The sequence below is a fragment of the Arvicola amphibius genome, chromosome 1 (genome assembly GCF_903992535.2).
Source record: "Arvicola amphibius chromosome 1, mArvAmp1.2, whole genome shotgun sequence".
NCBI classification, from domain to species: domain Eukaryota; kingdom Metazoa; phylum Chordata; class Mammalia; order Rodentia; family Cricetidae; genus Arvicola; species Arvicola amphibius.
In genome coordinates this window covers 95,848,273-95,862,689 of record NC_052047.1, presented here as the reverse complement: position 1 = coordinate 95,862,689, position 14,417 = coordinate 95,848,273, and the positions used below count along the sequence as shown (strand labels likewise).

The 14,417-nt window shown below is 37.4% G+C and overlaps 1 pseudogene; it reads right to left on the bottom strand.

Annotated features, from left to right (window-relative positions):
- Positions 1-1,323: 1,323 nt before the first annotated feature.
- Positions 1,324-2,120, bottom strand: LOC119814201 (annotated as a pseudogene).
- Between the last annotated feature and the right edge of the window lie 12,297 nt (positions 2,121-14,417).

Below are 14,417 nucleotides of genomic sequence, written 5' to 3'. Positions count from 1 at the left end.
ATAAATCATCAGCCCTATTAATGAGAGACACCAATGATATATCTCTAATACATAAAGAGTGAATCTAATATTTAACTGAGTATGCTAAATTAACATAGTCACACTGAAATATTCTAACCAAACAATGAAAAAGTAACATGACATCGTGCCAGAAACTAGATACTAAAAACTTTTTCTACATAGATGAAAATATGATATTGCTGATTTTGTTTTAATAAAATAAGTTGTCATAGAATTCCAGGATTTGATGGATTTGATGTTTCTTAACACAGAACTAAGATTAAAGATTAAGGTGCAAGTATCTGTCATATTAACAGTGATTAATACTTCACTTTTCAACAAACCAGAAAACAAAATACTATCTGAAGCTTCCTAGCATGAGATTTTATAATCTGTTCTTAATTTGTTTATGTACTGTCCTTTCCTTTCCTCATATACATTTTTTGTCCCTAATGTTTCTCCCTTAACTCACTTGGGGAACACTACATCTGCCTATCACTGATGCTAATTTCCCAGAATAGAACTTTCTTAGCTCAATGCTTTTGAGTGCCATATTTCACTGCATGTACAATATGGATGAATAAACTTTCTAATTGATATTTACCTTTTAGCTCCAATTTAAGGGTGAGTTATTCCCTTATTTCTTCCTTTTGCGTATTTAAGCCTACTCTAAACTTGCAAAGTGCAATCATCCTGCAGTGTTATTTCCCGTAGAACTGCTGTTCAGTCAATGCTTGAAACTAATGCTAAATCCCACTTAATTTTCAACTTCCTAAAGCATACAATTAATAGTCAATAATAAGTTATTCACACTGAACTACATTGTGTTGAGAGTGTTATTCACTCATGATTCAAAGCTGACAAATCATCCTTACAATTTCTACATGGTAACCTCTTTTGTACAAACTCATACTTTGCACAGTTGAATGGAAAATGTAATTATTTGAGGATAAGACAGCATTTTTTATTTTAAGGTGTGATTATTTATTTGCTACTCTTTTTAATTTTTATTAATTCTTTGTGTATTTCACATTATGCATTTTAATCCCACTTTCTCTCTGTCCCCTCACATCTGCCCTCTGCACTTGCAATCCCCCCTCCAAAACAAAACCAAAAGCTAAACCAGACAAACAAACAAAATAACACACATATACACACAAAGGAGAATCTTGTCATAGAAGCTGTAATGTGGTCACAGTATTTTCCTTTTAGTTTATCCATCTTTACTCACAAGTGTTTATTGCCATGGATTATTGGTCTGGCTTGAAGCCTCTTGCTTATGTTACACTACTGGTAATGGGCTCTTCCTGGGGCTCCTCTTGACTATCCAGTTATTGTTCTGTGCCATAAAGATTCTGCTGTTTCAGATCTGTAGGTTATTTGTTATTGTTAAAGACTTATTTTGGACTGAACTTAGAAGTGGACGCTTTCATTGAGGACAGCCTATGTCTTCTGGCAATTTGTTCCAGGTGCTTTTCTTTGGCCTCCTTCATTCTATTAGGCAAAGTTTAGCATATTCTGATGTTTCCTCCTTGCTTTTCTTAGTATGTTATTTTCTTCAGAGCAAGATATTACCGTTTGAGTTGCAGGGCATGTGGAATAATACAATACTGAATCTTTGGTGCTTTGGACCTGGGTTTCTTATCTTTTTTCTTTAAGGGCTTTCTGACAATGTGTTGGTATACATCATCTTCTGTAGAGAGATTAAAAAGCTTTCAGATTCTGTTATCTCTTTTAGGTCCCAACAGATGAGGCACAGTTGTATCTACAAATATTCTTCTCTTCATTTCTTAGAATAACCAAGTTGAATACATTGAGATTGGCATCCACAATGCATCTTCAAACAGACTTGTTCTTCCTCTCCTAGGTCTATAATAACAATCCCCTTAACTCAACAGCAGGCACACTCTGCCATGGGTCAAAACACGTTGCTTCATAGGAAAACTTTGCTTGTCATTCCTGCCACTGATTAACACATAGCCCTTCCACTCTTCAGCAAGAATATCAGCAGCTACTTCCATGGTCATGCACTTCTTATAGAGAGCACAAAGTTTGCATTCATTCTCTAATTCAGTGAGTTTCTGACAGATGATGGTGTGGATGGAAACATGCAGCTTCATCTTGACACAGTCAACCACCTAGGGGGCACCACAAAAAGAGAGCAAGATGGTGTTTTTCTATTGCTCAGAAAACTTTTCAATATAGTCAATGCTCAGTAAATCACAAAAGTGGTTAATAAAATCAAGGCTTTATATTTCCTATCAAAGTATTCCAGTGCTGACTACTCATACATTCATATCTTGTACCACTTTCTGATGAACTGAGTTAGGATAATTGGAGTAAAGATCAAACTGTGTTCTGAGTATCTATACCCACTCAGGTTCCTCAAATATATAATCCATATATACAAATTATTCCACTTGTTGTTTCTGAAGACCTGAAAGTCATATCAACCTCTTTTTATTCCAGTGGATAGTATTTTATACAAAAAGAGGTCCATTTGATGGTGATGTTCCTCAGCAGTGAAACAGGTTCTAGAGAGGATGTAAAAATCAGGTAAAGGGAAGGTCGAGTAAGATACTCAGATGGGGGGACTTTGAAAATCTGACTGACTAGCAATGAGAAATTTTCTTTATTTATATAGATTTTAAGGAATTCTTGATTTCTCAGTAGATACAGATCACATCATTTTGTCCTGGGCATACTTCTCTAGCATTGCCTGTGTTACAGTTTAAGTACAGATAGAATAGATTTTATTATCAACCCCGTATCCCTATCCCCAAAATTCTGCACATCATTTTAGCTTAAGCAAGCTTAATAGGGCAGCCTGAGCTCAGTTTGCAATTTCAAGATATTTTAGATAACATCTGAGTAAGTCCAGGAGTATCATAAAACTTTGAGAAGTACATTGCTAACTTTTTATTGTATTTATTGAGCTATGCATATTTTTCACACCCCCTCCCTTCCTCCTCCTCCACTTCTACTCTCTCTTGTGCCTCCTCTCTCCCAATTTACTCAGGAGATCTTGACATTTTCTCATTCCCGTTTAGATCCATGTATGGCTCTTTCAGCATCATTTTTGTTGTCCACATTCTCTGGAGTTGTAGACTCCAAGCTTGTTTTTCTTTGCTTTATGCTTGAAAGTCACTTATGAATGAGTATATATCATATTTATATTTCACTCAGTATGTTTTTTTTCTAGATCCACTCATTTCCTTTCAATTTTCAAGATGTCTTATTTTTTTTAAAGCTGTGTAGTACTCCAGTGTTTTTCATCTCCTGTATTCTACTCTTTGTGCTTGGATTTGTGGTTCCTGATCACTTACCCATATTTTCTGCTTCCAGAATTCCCTTGTTTGTGTTTTCTGTATTGTCTCTACTTCAGTTTTCAACTCTTTAATTGCTTATTTTACCTACTCGATTAGCCTGAGAAAGTTCTGTGGCTTAGTCTAATTTTCAAGTTAAAAAGTTTAGATGACTTTTTGCTCATCTTTTTCTCCACTTCTTTGAGGAAATTTTTCATTTTCTTTTTAAGGGCCTCAATCATTTTTCTAAAGTTATTTTTAAAGTCTTTCTTCTGCTTCTTCTGTGTTGGGGTATTCAAGTCTTGCTGTTGTAGAGACACTTGTTTTTCTTGGTGTTATGTTGCTCTTTCTGTTGTTGAGTATGTTCTTACATTGTTGTCTACCCATGTTTTTCCTCCAATTGGTGTATTTGGGGCTGTGTCTTTGGTGACCATTCATCCAGGTTCTACTGTGTTCAAGGCTCTGATGGTGGCTTTTTGAGGCAGAGATGGGGCCACAGTTTCAGTTGCTTGGTGCTCCTGGAGGTTACTTTGGTGGAGGATTCCCATTGGCTAATAAAGAAACTGCCTGGCTCATTTGATTGGCCAGCCCTTAGGTGGGTGGAGTAGACAGAACAGGAAGAAGGAAGTGAGGTAGATGGCTCAGTCAGATGCTATGCCTCTCCTAAGTTAGACAGGACCGCCGTGCCTCTCCTCAGAGAGAAGCCAGACGCGATGAAGCTCCAGCCCAAGATGGACGTACGCTAGAATCTACCTGGTAAGGCACCACTTTGTGGTGCTACACAGTTTATTAGATATGGGTTAGTCAAGATGTGAGTAAGAGGCTGAAAATAATGGGCCAGGCAGTATTTAAAAGAATACAATTTGTGTGTTGTTATTTTGGGTTTTAAGCTAGCCGGTGGCCAGGAGCCAGGCAAGATGAGAAGCAGGCCTGCCCGCAGCTCATCACTACATTACTTGATGCCCCACTCAGGCCTTGCCTGCTCCTGGAGGTTGCTCAATCCTTGTCTCATATTATTAACTTTCAATAGCTAATCATATTGCTTGAAATTAGACTAAGAGAACTTTCTCAGGCTTAGTAACCATTGTATTTGTTATTCAATGTTTGTAATATTTTTATTTATAATTATAAAATCTGTGAAATAAAATTCTTTTATTTCTAAATTAGGTAACATCTTAGCAACCTGATGTAAATAAATCTATTTAAAATGAAAATTCTTAATACATTATACTTCTTATATTCATCTATATTATTCTTTTACTGCTGATACATTCTGTTCTGTTATCCTAGTCATTCTTGCTCTTATTGATGAATTCTTTATAAAGGCTTATTGTATATGAGCCTCTATTTTGTAGATTTTTATAAGAAAATCTAAGCATAATGTAACAGGAGTTTTATGCCTGTAATCTGCTGCCAGTTTTCCTTATCCATGCTGAACCTTGTCATCTTGTCCTGAATTCATACAGTTCTCTGTTGTTCTTGAGTTTACATAGTGGCAAGTAACTATCTCCAATACACAGAAAAGACTCCCAAATAGGGTCGAACTAAGGTTACTTCCTGGAAAGCAAAGGGAGGAAACTCAGGACTTTTTCAGGGGCTACAGAAACAATTTTCTAAGAAAAGTTCATGAGTTCAATCATTGCTAATGGCCCCCAAATAATTAACTTGAAGAGAATCCAAGCAAAAATAAAGGGCATCAGGTCAATGATCCTTGCATGTGACTTATCTTTTGGGGAACTTTTGAAGCAGCTATTCTGGTTTTCATGATTTTTAATATTCCCCTAGAAAAAATGCCATGGTAATATAGATGTAAACTTGACAGTAAATAATACACTGAAGGTTTGCACTACAAAGAGGCAAGTCAAGTTCATACTATTTTTCTTGGAACATTCATGTCTCTGGACTTTTAGAAGATAATTAGCGAGTACAGCATGTATCAGTAGCAAGGATGGTCTACTTGCCAGTATCCACTGAGGAGGACCTCCACTGTCAGAATTGTGTACCACATTAATCTTAGTGCAGTTGGGGGTTTCTCTCCCACACACTAGATATTTCTGTCATTTTTAGAATTTGAAGTATCTTACAGTGCATGTCCTGTTTACTCAGATAATAGTATATCCTTCTGGGGTTTCTTCGATGGATTGAACGATGAGTTAGTAATAATTATGTTTTTCTTAGTTATTATGAAAGTTTAAAATTAGATATTAAACTTTAGATTTATAAGGATAGTATAGATAATAGAGTATTTTCTTTAGTTTTATCTAATACAAATAGAGCATATATTGTAACTTTAATTCTTGCTTGATGACCATTTTGTTATATGTAAGTTTTACAATGTTAAAGTTGAAACCTTTCTTTTTAATTAGAACAGAAAAGGGGAGATGATGTGGGAATGTTTCAAATGTTTTATTACCATTGGTTAATAAAGAATCTGATTTGGTCAATAGTCAGGCAGAATACAGTCAGATGGGAAATTCAAAGCAAAGATAAAGGGAGGAAAGAAAGTAGAGTTGGGGGAGATGCCAGTTGTCACCAAGAAGCAAGATATGAAGCAGTCATTAGTGTATTGACATATCCTGGTAATTCCAGCCCTTTATGGAGATGGGAGGATCAGGAGTTCAAGGCTGGTCTCATCCACACAACTTTGAATCCAAACTGGGCTACACAGACGCTGTTTCAAATAGCAAGTTAGTTAATAGATTGAAAAATTAAATAAAAACAAAGATTATGTATACTTGAAACACATAATATAAGAAAGCTTCCAGGAAGAGGATTTATGACATGAGATGATAGTTACATACAGGTAAGTGTATTGCCTCAGGAATGACCAGGTTTCAGATATGTGCACAGATGGCTAAATATAAACTTTCTTTTAATTTCTTTCAGTATTGTACTCTAAAAGCAGCTGCATTCAGTAAAATCAGGGTTGAAATTTAAGTTTTTATTATTTTATAATGCAACTAAGAAACACATGATGTTGGAGAGTCAATGTGGAACACATTCAGGCTCTGAAATTGGGGAAAATGAGTGCCTCTCTTGAATTCTGAGTGGACAATGAAGAGCAGCATTCTTCAGTAGGAGAGGCCACTTGGAATTCCTTCTGGTTTCTGGACAGGGCAGTGTTCCGAAGCTGGCAGTGTGCCAGGTATTCACAGAAAGAGTCAACCCTGTATTCCACAGTAGAATGTCTTTCCAGTGTTGAATGATGTTCTGCTCTGTGTTTTAGACCCCAGCATATTTAAAATTGTCAGTGTTGTGTATCCATGAGCTGTTTTTCTGTGTTCCACTTGGCCCCACTTGTTGGATACTGTAAATGTTCATAGCAAAGTTAAGGTTAGGCTCAGCTCTGATTCTTGATGAAAAAGGAAGTAAATGCATTTTCAATTTGGGGGTGCTTTTATTTTACAATATATAGTTAGTATATAAACTCTATTGAAATTTAAACGGACCGTGAGGGGTGCGTTCACCCATGGAGACGGTGGGACAGAACTAATGGGAGAGCACCAACTCCAGTTGGAATGGGACTGATGGAACATGCGACCAAACTGGACTCTCTGAATGTGGCCAACTGTGGAGGTGGAGGCTGACTGAGAGCCAAGGGCAATGGCAATGGGCTTGGATTCTACAGCGTGGACGGGCTCTGTGTGGGCCTTGTCAGCTTGGTTGATCATCTTCCTGGACCTGGGGGGATTGGAGGACCTTGGACTTAACATAGAGTAGGGAACCCTGATGGCTCCATGGCCTGGAGAGGGAGGGAGTGGGGGTATGGGTAGAGGGGAGGGGAGGGAAGGAGGAGGAGGAGGGGAGGAAATGGAAATTTTAATAAAAAAAAAACCATGAAAAAGAAAAAAGAAAAAAAACAGCATCTGTGTAATACATTTTTATTGTTTTAATTATCCTAAAATGATAATTGACTCCCAGTAGCCCAATGAATAATGAAAAACATAAAACAAAACAATGCAAAAGTAAGAGGCTACATCATGGTGTATTTTATTCGAATTCTTTCAAATGCATAAAGTGAGATAATTGCTCCTGATCATGGATCATTTCAAATTGAAAAAATATATTTTAGCATCACAGCAAAACCTAAAGCTAAGAATTCACTACAGTATTTTTTTATTAAATTATATAATTTTACGAATTTTCACCTCCTCCCCTCCTCCCATTTCCCTTCACCTCCCCCCACCACCCTCCTCCTTTCTCTCCAGTCCAAGGAGCAGTCAGGGTTCCCTGCCCTGTGGGAAGTCCAAGTTCCTCCCCCATCCATCCAGGCCTAGGAAGGTGAGGGTCCAAACAGACTAGGCTCTCACAAAGCCAGTACCTACAGAAGAATCAAAACCCAGTGCCATCGTCCTTGGCTTCTCAGTCAGCCCTCCTTGTCAGCCACTGCAGTATTTTTATATTATGAGAAGGGTTAAATGAGGCTGATTAGACAGAGAGGAAATTAGTCAACCTGGAAACATAAAAATGTAATGTATCATGATTAAAATAAGAAAACAATCCCATTAAGTAATGTTAGAGTGAGTCGTTTATATAAGTACTTAGTAAAGGAAGTTATATGTATGGTAATAAAAAAGGCAACTGAAACTAAATCATCACGGTAATGTATATTAAAGTTACACAATATATTTCTACACAATTACTAAAACAGATAAAGCTGGAAAATGTCATGGCATCTGGCAGAGGCATGGAACTATGGAAATTCTGAAACATTCCAGGATATGTAAAAATCATAGGAAGACTTTGAGAAACAATTGGTCAGGTCCATGAAAGTCAATGTTTTATCATACAACAGAAGTAAGGCCCATTTTTCTTTCTTTTTCTTTTTGCTTTGTTCTATTTATTTTTCTTAAATGTCATCAACACAGTCTTGCATATTTTAGATCATTTTAAGCCCTTAGCAAAAAAAAGTTTATGTCTCCATCATCCTTTAAATAAAACAACTATTTTTGTTTGCTTGTCATATGTGTGTGCACACGCACACACATGTATGTATGCATGCATAGAAGCCAGAGGACAACTTTGATGAATCTACCTCTTTTTTGAAACGGGGTCTCTCATTACCCTGGAACTCATCAAGTGGGCTGGACTGGATGGCTAGCAAGCTAGCACACATATCTCACCCCTACCTCCTCACCCCTGCCCCAGGGACCTCCTATCTGCCTCCCCAGTGTTGGGGCTTCAAGTATGTGTCACCATGCCCAGCTTTTTTTATGTGTAATCTGGGGATAAGACTTTAGGTCCTCGTGCTACATGCTTTACTGACAGAGTCTTCTCCCCAGCCCAACCATGGAGACTTTAAAGAAAGCAGTATTGCTGGTAATATCCAAATTGTTTAACGGATACTTCTCTCAGCTGTACTTAGTCATGCATTCCCGGAACCCACTTTTCATGAGTCAATGCCTGTTAAGACCCATGCATACATGTCTAAAGATGCATTAAAATCCACTCCAGGGTGTGTGTGTGTGTGTGTGTGTGTGAGAGAGAGAGAGAGAGAGAGAGAGACAGAGGGAGAGAGAGAAAGAGAGAGAGAGAGAGAGAGAGAGAGAGAGAAACAGAGACAGACAAAGACAGAGAGAGGAGGAACAGAGAAGGGAGGGAGGGAAGGAATCAGTGAAGATAAAGAGAATGAATTTTTTGTGACAGGGTTTCTCAGCAGTTATGGAACCAGTCCTGGAACTTGCTCTGTATACCAGGCTAGCCCTAAACTCACAGAGATCTTCATGCCCTTGCCCCCTAAGTGCTGGTATTAAAGGCCTGTGCCACCACTGCCCAGTAGGCATTGCACTTTTAAGAATAACTAAGCAAATGAAATACTGCGCACATGTCTATGCATGCATACAATATTCTTAGTATTTTTGTTGAGTGAAAAACTAAAACTGAACTAACAGTGTAATATAAAGTTGATAAACAAGTTGTATGACTACCACATGTTTCAATACTAGGAATTATACTACAGGAAAGACAGTGATGTTGAGTATATATTCCAGATACACAAACAGACATAATCATAGATATATAATAAGTTTAAATAAAAATTATTTTCTTTTTTTTAAAAGATGCTGAACTCCCAAGTCCTGTGTACTGTATAATTTTATTTATGCAAAATTCTTTTGATTGAAAATAGGTTCTTCTCTTATACAATGCATCCTAACCACAGTTCCCCTCTCTTAACTCGTTGTCCCCCTAATTTCCTCTCCTCGAGATCCATATCCCCTCTTTTTTTCCCCCAAGATAAAAGCAGGCTTCCAAGAGACAACAACCAAACAGGAGAAATAAGACACAATAAGGCAAAGTAAAAGTCAATGATGCAAAGAAAGACCTTAAGCAGCTTTTCTTAATGGGCCCTGCATCAGCTTCTGCCTTCAGCTCCTTGCTTAAGCTTCTGCCCTGGCTTCCCTCCATATTGTTAATAAATCATTTTCTCCCCAAGTGTCTTGTCAGTATGTTATCACAGAAAACAAACTATGTGTCAAATTGTCAGGATCTGTTTTGATGGCATGATTTAATGTAATACACCTTCTGACTTAGTATATGAAAATACATGAATTCATGGAAGAGACCTTACTATATTCTTAAGTATTTATATTCACTTTATGTGAATTGTGTGTGGTATCAGGTTTCCTCTAACCCAACAGTGATGACAATAGCTTTTCAAGTTTACTGAGCAACTAGTCAAGCTGTGACTTATAGTAATTTATCTCACACTATCTGGCTTTGTATAGCTTATTTGATGAGCATTCCCTTAGTGCATTCTGGGAAGACACTGAATAACAGAGTAAGTTCCAGACTCAGTGTATTCTTTCTCAAAGTGTTGAGGTTATCTTTCATCATATATATGTGAATGCAGACATTTGTGAAATGGAGGGCAGGTGTAGACACCTAAGAACAATCTGTATATACAATATAAAGTCAAAATGAGAACTGCTAATGAAAGTGTGAGTGTAAGCTCACACACTGTTGAGATACCAAACTATTGAGGTACCAACTTCGTATACAGCCTGACACTGACTTTAAAATAGAAACCTTATGAAACTGTTCTTAGCAATTTCCAGATTTATGAGGATTCTTTCTTCAAAACCTTTGATTTGCTTAGTTCTTGTTTTAAAGAGATATATAATTATGTGTACTTCTCTATGCTTTTATGTGCATCTGACTGTAGTTGTCCATTGTGGTCAAAAGAAAACATCAGATACTACAAAGCTGGAGTAACAGGCTTTCAAGAGTTACTTGACATAGGTTCTGGGAACTGAACTCAGGTCATCTGCAAGATCAGCAAGTGCTTCCTTACTGAGCCATCTCTACAGCCCTCAGATTTGATGGGATCTTAGAAAAAAAGTACTCATCTTTTTCCCACTCCAAGTTGCTAAGCTGGACATTATCTTTTCTCTCTCTATTAATACAATTTTCACTTGCTTAATAAGTGGCAAAGACATACCATTAGCTTGGAGAACTTATAAACAATCTATGCAAAAGTCAATAACAGAGGAATGAATTAATGAATTAGCTGTCCTTAATTCTAAGATGCCATAGACTTGTTTTCTAGAGAGAGAGAGAGAGTTTGTACCTGAGATCCTGAAATTCAACTTATTTCCATTTTTTGGCTTTTTGTCTCTCATCCAACTCAACATTTAACAATTTCTTATATAAAATGTGATCACAAGTATTCTGTCTTGTCTGTAGGTTATTAGATATACTTGTTCTGCTTTCACTCATAAACTCCATATTCAGAAGGAAGCTTTGAAACATGTAGAGTTAGCATGGAGTTGACATCAGAAAATAGGCTGTTCGGAGATGGGCAGGAACTCATAATTACTTTGGGGTGATGGTTATGGCATATAAATTATTGACTGTTTATATGGTTTAGTTTTATACACAAATCAAGATTTAACTAATCAAACACTCAAGTTTTAACCATTTTGGGCTGGAGAGATGGCTCAGCATTGAAGAGTACATGCTGACTTTCCGAAGGATCAGAGTTGGTGTCCCAACACCCATGTCAGGAATCACATAACAACCTGTAACTACATCTCTAGGGAATACAGCTCTTCTGACCACAAATACAGCTATCTATAGATATACACATACTCCTAGATACACACATACATATAAACATACAGAAATACATGAATGCAGATACATACTTGCACAGAAATATAGAACACACACACATACACAAACAAGCAAAAAAACCCTGCAGTTACTAGAAGATCAGTTCAATATGTAACATGTCGGTATCAGAAAATCTAGCCAAGCAACTCTTCCAGGGTCTTACATTCAGACCAGCTACATACAGCTGCCCAGCACTAACACAGAACACGATAGTCCCAGGCTTTGTGTGTGCTCTAGCCCAAGCAGCTTCAAACATGCTCAAGCATAAGGTGCTCTTGCAATTATCTATCTAGGTTCTTAGGCCTCCCAACACTCCCACAATGTGCTCAAATTGTGCTCAAATTGCTCTGATGCAAAACACTTTCTTCTGTATTCAACAATATTCTTTTGAGGCAATGAGAAATATTTAGTGTATTATTTTACTTTTAAAAATAAGATAATTCCTTGTGTTTTTAAAAATCTTTCATTCGTATTTCAATTTTCAGACTATTATGTTGGCACCTGAGTTGCCATTTGCAATGAATTACTCTTGAGAGAATCTGTTTTTGATAATGTGGATTCCTTATAACTTTAATATCACAATTCTGTAATCAAAGAGTATTATTATTATAACTTTATCATTTTGTTCCTCTTAAATCTGGTAACTCTAATTTGTTCCCATTTTCACTCTCGGGAACCTCATGAATTTGCAGGAGGCTGCTCCCATCTGTTACAAATACTTTTTCAATGGCTTTTATCCACTCCTTCCTACTCCAAACTCTTACTGTTCAACTCCCAGCTGAAGACCTTATGCATGTATCTTTCCTCAGAATGTTATAATTTTACCCATTATTGTTTTATCCCAAGCATTGTTACCAAACTTGACTCTGCCCAATTGTCCCTATTGGAAACTGATAATTTCTTATAAACCATGACAAACAGGAAGAGGGCATTAATTGATATCTTGTGGAAAAACCCACTAAGAAACTCTTGAATGTGATCTTGTACATCTCCCTTTTACAGAGCACAATATTAAGGAAAAACAGTCAGGAAAAGAGTGACTGCAAGCTCCACCCAGCCCTGCTGAAGACACCCAGCAACCCAGACTCTCAGACATTATCAGAGGAGGTGCAGCCACATGGATAACTAGTTCACAATTTTCATTCTGCAGCACAGCCTGACATTAATGTACAGTGTTTCTGTGGAATTGTCACAGCCCTGGTAGATTAAAACCAGTCCTAAGGGATGATCAGTCATGATGCCAAGGGGGTATTCAATCTTCTTAGGTCAAAGCCAAAGTGGTAGTTGCGATCCAATCCTTCACTTTCTCTACAATAGAATATGTTTCCAGTCTCCTTTAGTGTGTATTGGGGAGTTGCAAGGACAAGTCAATTACAAGAGGTTTCTATACCTAACAGCACTGATTATGTTTCAAGGTAATCTCCATTATTCTACAATGGCTGATTTCTTTTAACAATCTGCTTTTTATGAAGTCTCATTGCAATTCAAATTCCTCTTAATTATATTCATACTCATTGGAGAAAATGTTATTATTTTTAAAGGTTTTATAAAAGAAAGAATGAAACTACATGCGTCAAGTTGACCTAGTCCTAATGGGACAGAAATCCTGCTGATACTGTATAGTGCTATTTCATTTGTATTTTAATAAATAAAGCTTTTCTAAAGTTCAAAGAGTAAAACAGCTGCTCTGTTCAGCCTTACAGACCAGGCAGTGGTGCCACACAGCTTTAATCCCAGTAGCCACAATAGTTTATCATACAAACCAGTGGTAGTGAAGCAGACATTTAATCCCAGCACTAGAGAGGAATAGGAGATGGAAGGAGACAGCTCTCACAGTCTCCTTCTGAGATTCCTGGAGGCAGGATCTCCATTTCAGATTGAGGCAGAGGTAAGACCCAGTGACTGGCTGTTTTGATTGTCTGACCTTCAGCTGAACTCCAATTTATGTCTCTGGGCTTTTATTAATCACGCTACCATACTGGGCACAGCCATGTCCAACTATAGTAGGCACATGGCAATGATGAAGAGGATGGGTGAGAAAAAACAATTTTGGCAGGATCAAATGCGAGTCATAATAAAGAAATGGGCAGGAAGACATGGGAATGGAATTTTATCCTGACCTTTAGGGTTTTTGCTCATTCATGAATTCCAGCCAGAACTTTATTCCACACCTTACTGCTTGGTAACTTTATTCTTACATTACTGACTGGTTATATTCTGTCCTTGTCATTTTGCTGGATAATACATCTACACAGAAGACTGATATCCCCCATTAGTCATTTTTCTTTGTGTGAAAAAATATTATGAAATAAAGCCATTTATGAAAGAGTTATTGTGGTTTATGGTTCCAGAGGGTGATTCCATCTTTTCAGGGAAGTATGGCATCAAGCCACAGACATGGCAGCAGGAACAGGGAGCTGAAATCTTGCATCTGAGACTGCAGATATGTAGCAGAGAGAGAACAGAGAGCCGTGCAAGGCTTCTAATCTCAAAGCCCATGGAGATTCTTCATTGAGCAAACCTAAACTACCTATACCTCCAAAAACTTTTCTCATTTAAAACACCACAAGCTTCTCTCTCCCCATCTCCCTTTCCCCCCAGTACACCCCCCCCCCGATCCCAACTTTTGCCTGGTGATCTTGTCAACTTCCAATATCCAGGAGGATAACTATATGTTTTTCTTTGGGTTCACCTTCTTATTTAGCTTCTCAAAGGCTCAATGTCCTTTGTTTATGGCTAGAATTCGCTTATAAGTTAGTACATACCATATTCCTCTTTTTGAGTCTGGGTTATCTCACTCAGTAAAGTGTTTTCTATTTCCATCCATTTGCATGCAAAATTCAAGATGTCATTGTTTTTTGACCACTGAGTAGAACTCTAAAGTATATATTGCCACACCTTCTTTATCCATTCTTCTATTGAGAGGCACCTAGGTTGTTTCCAGGTTCTGGCTATTAAAAATAGTGTTGCTATGAACATAGTTGAACAAATGCATTTGTA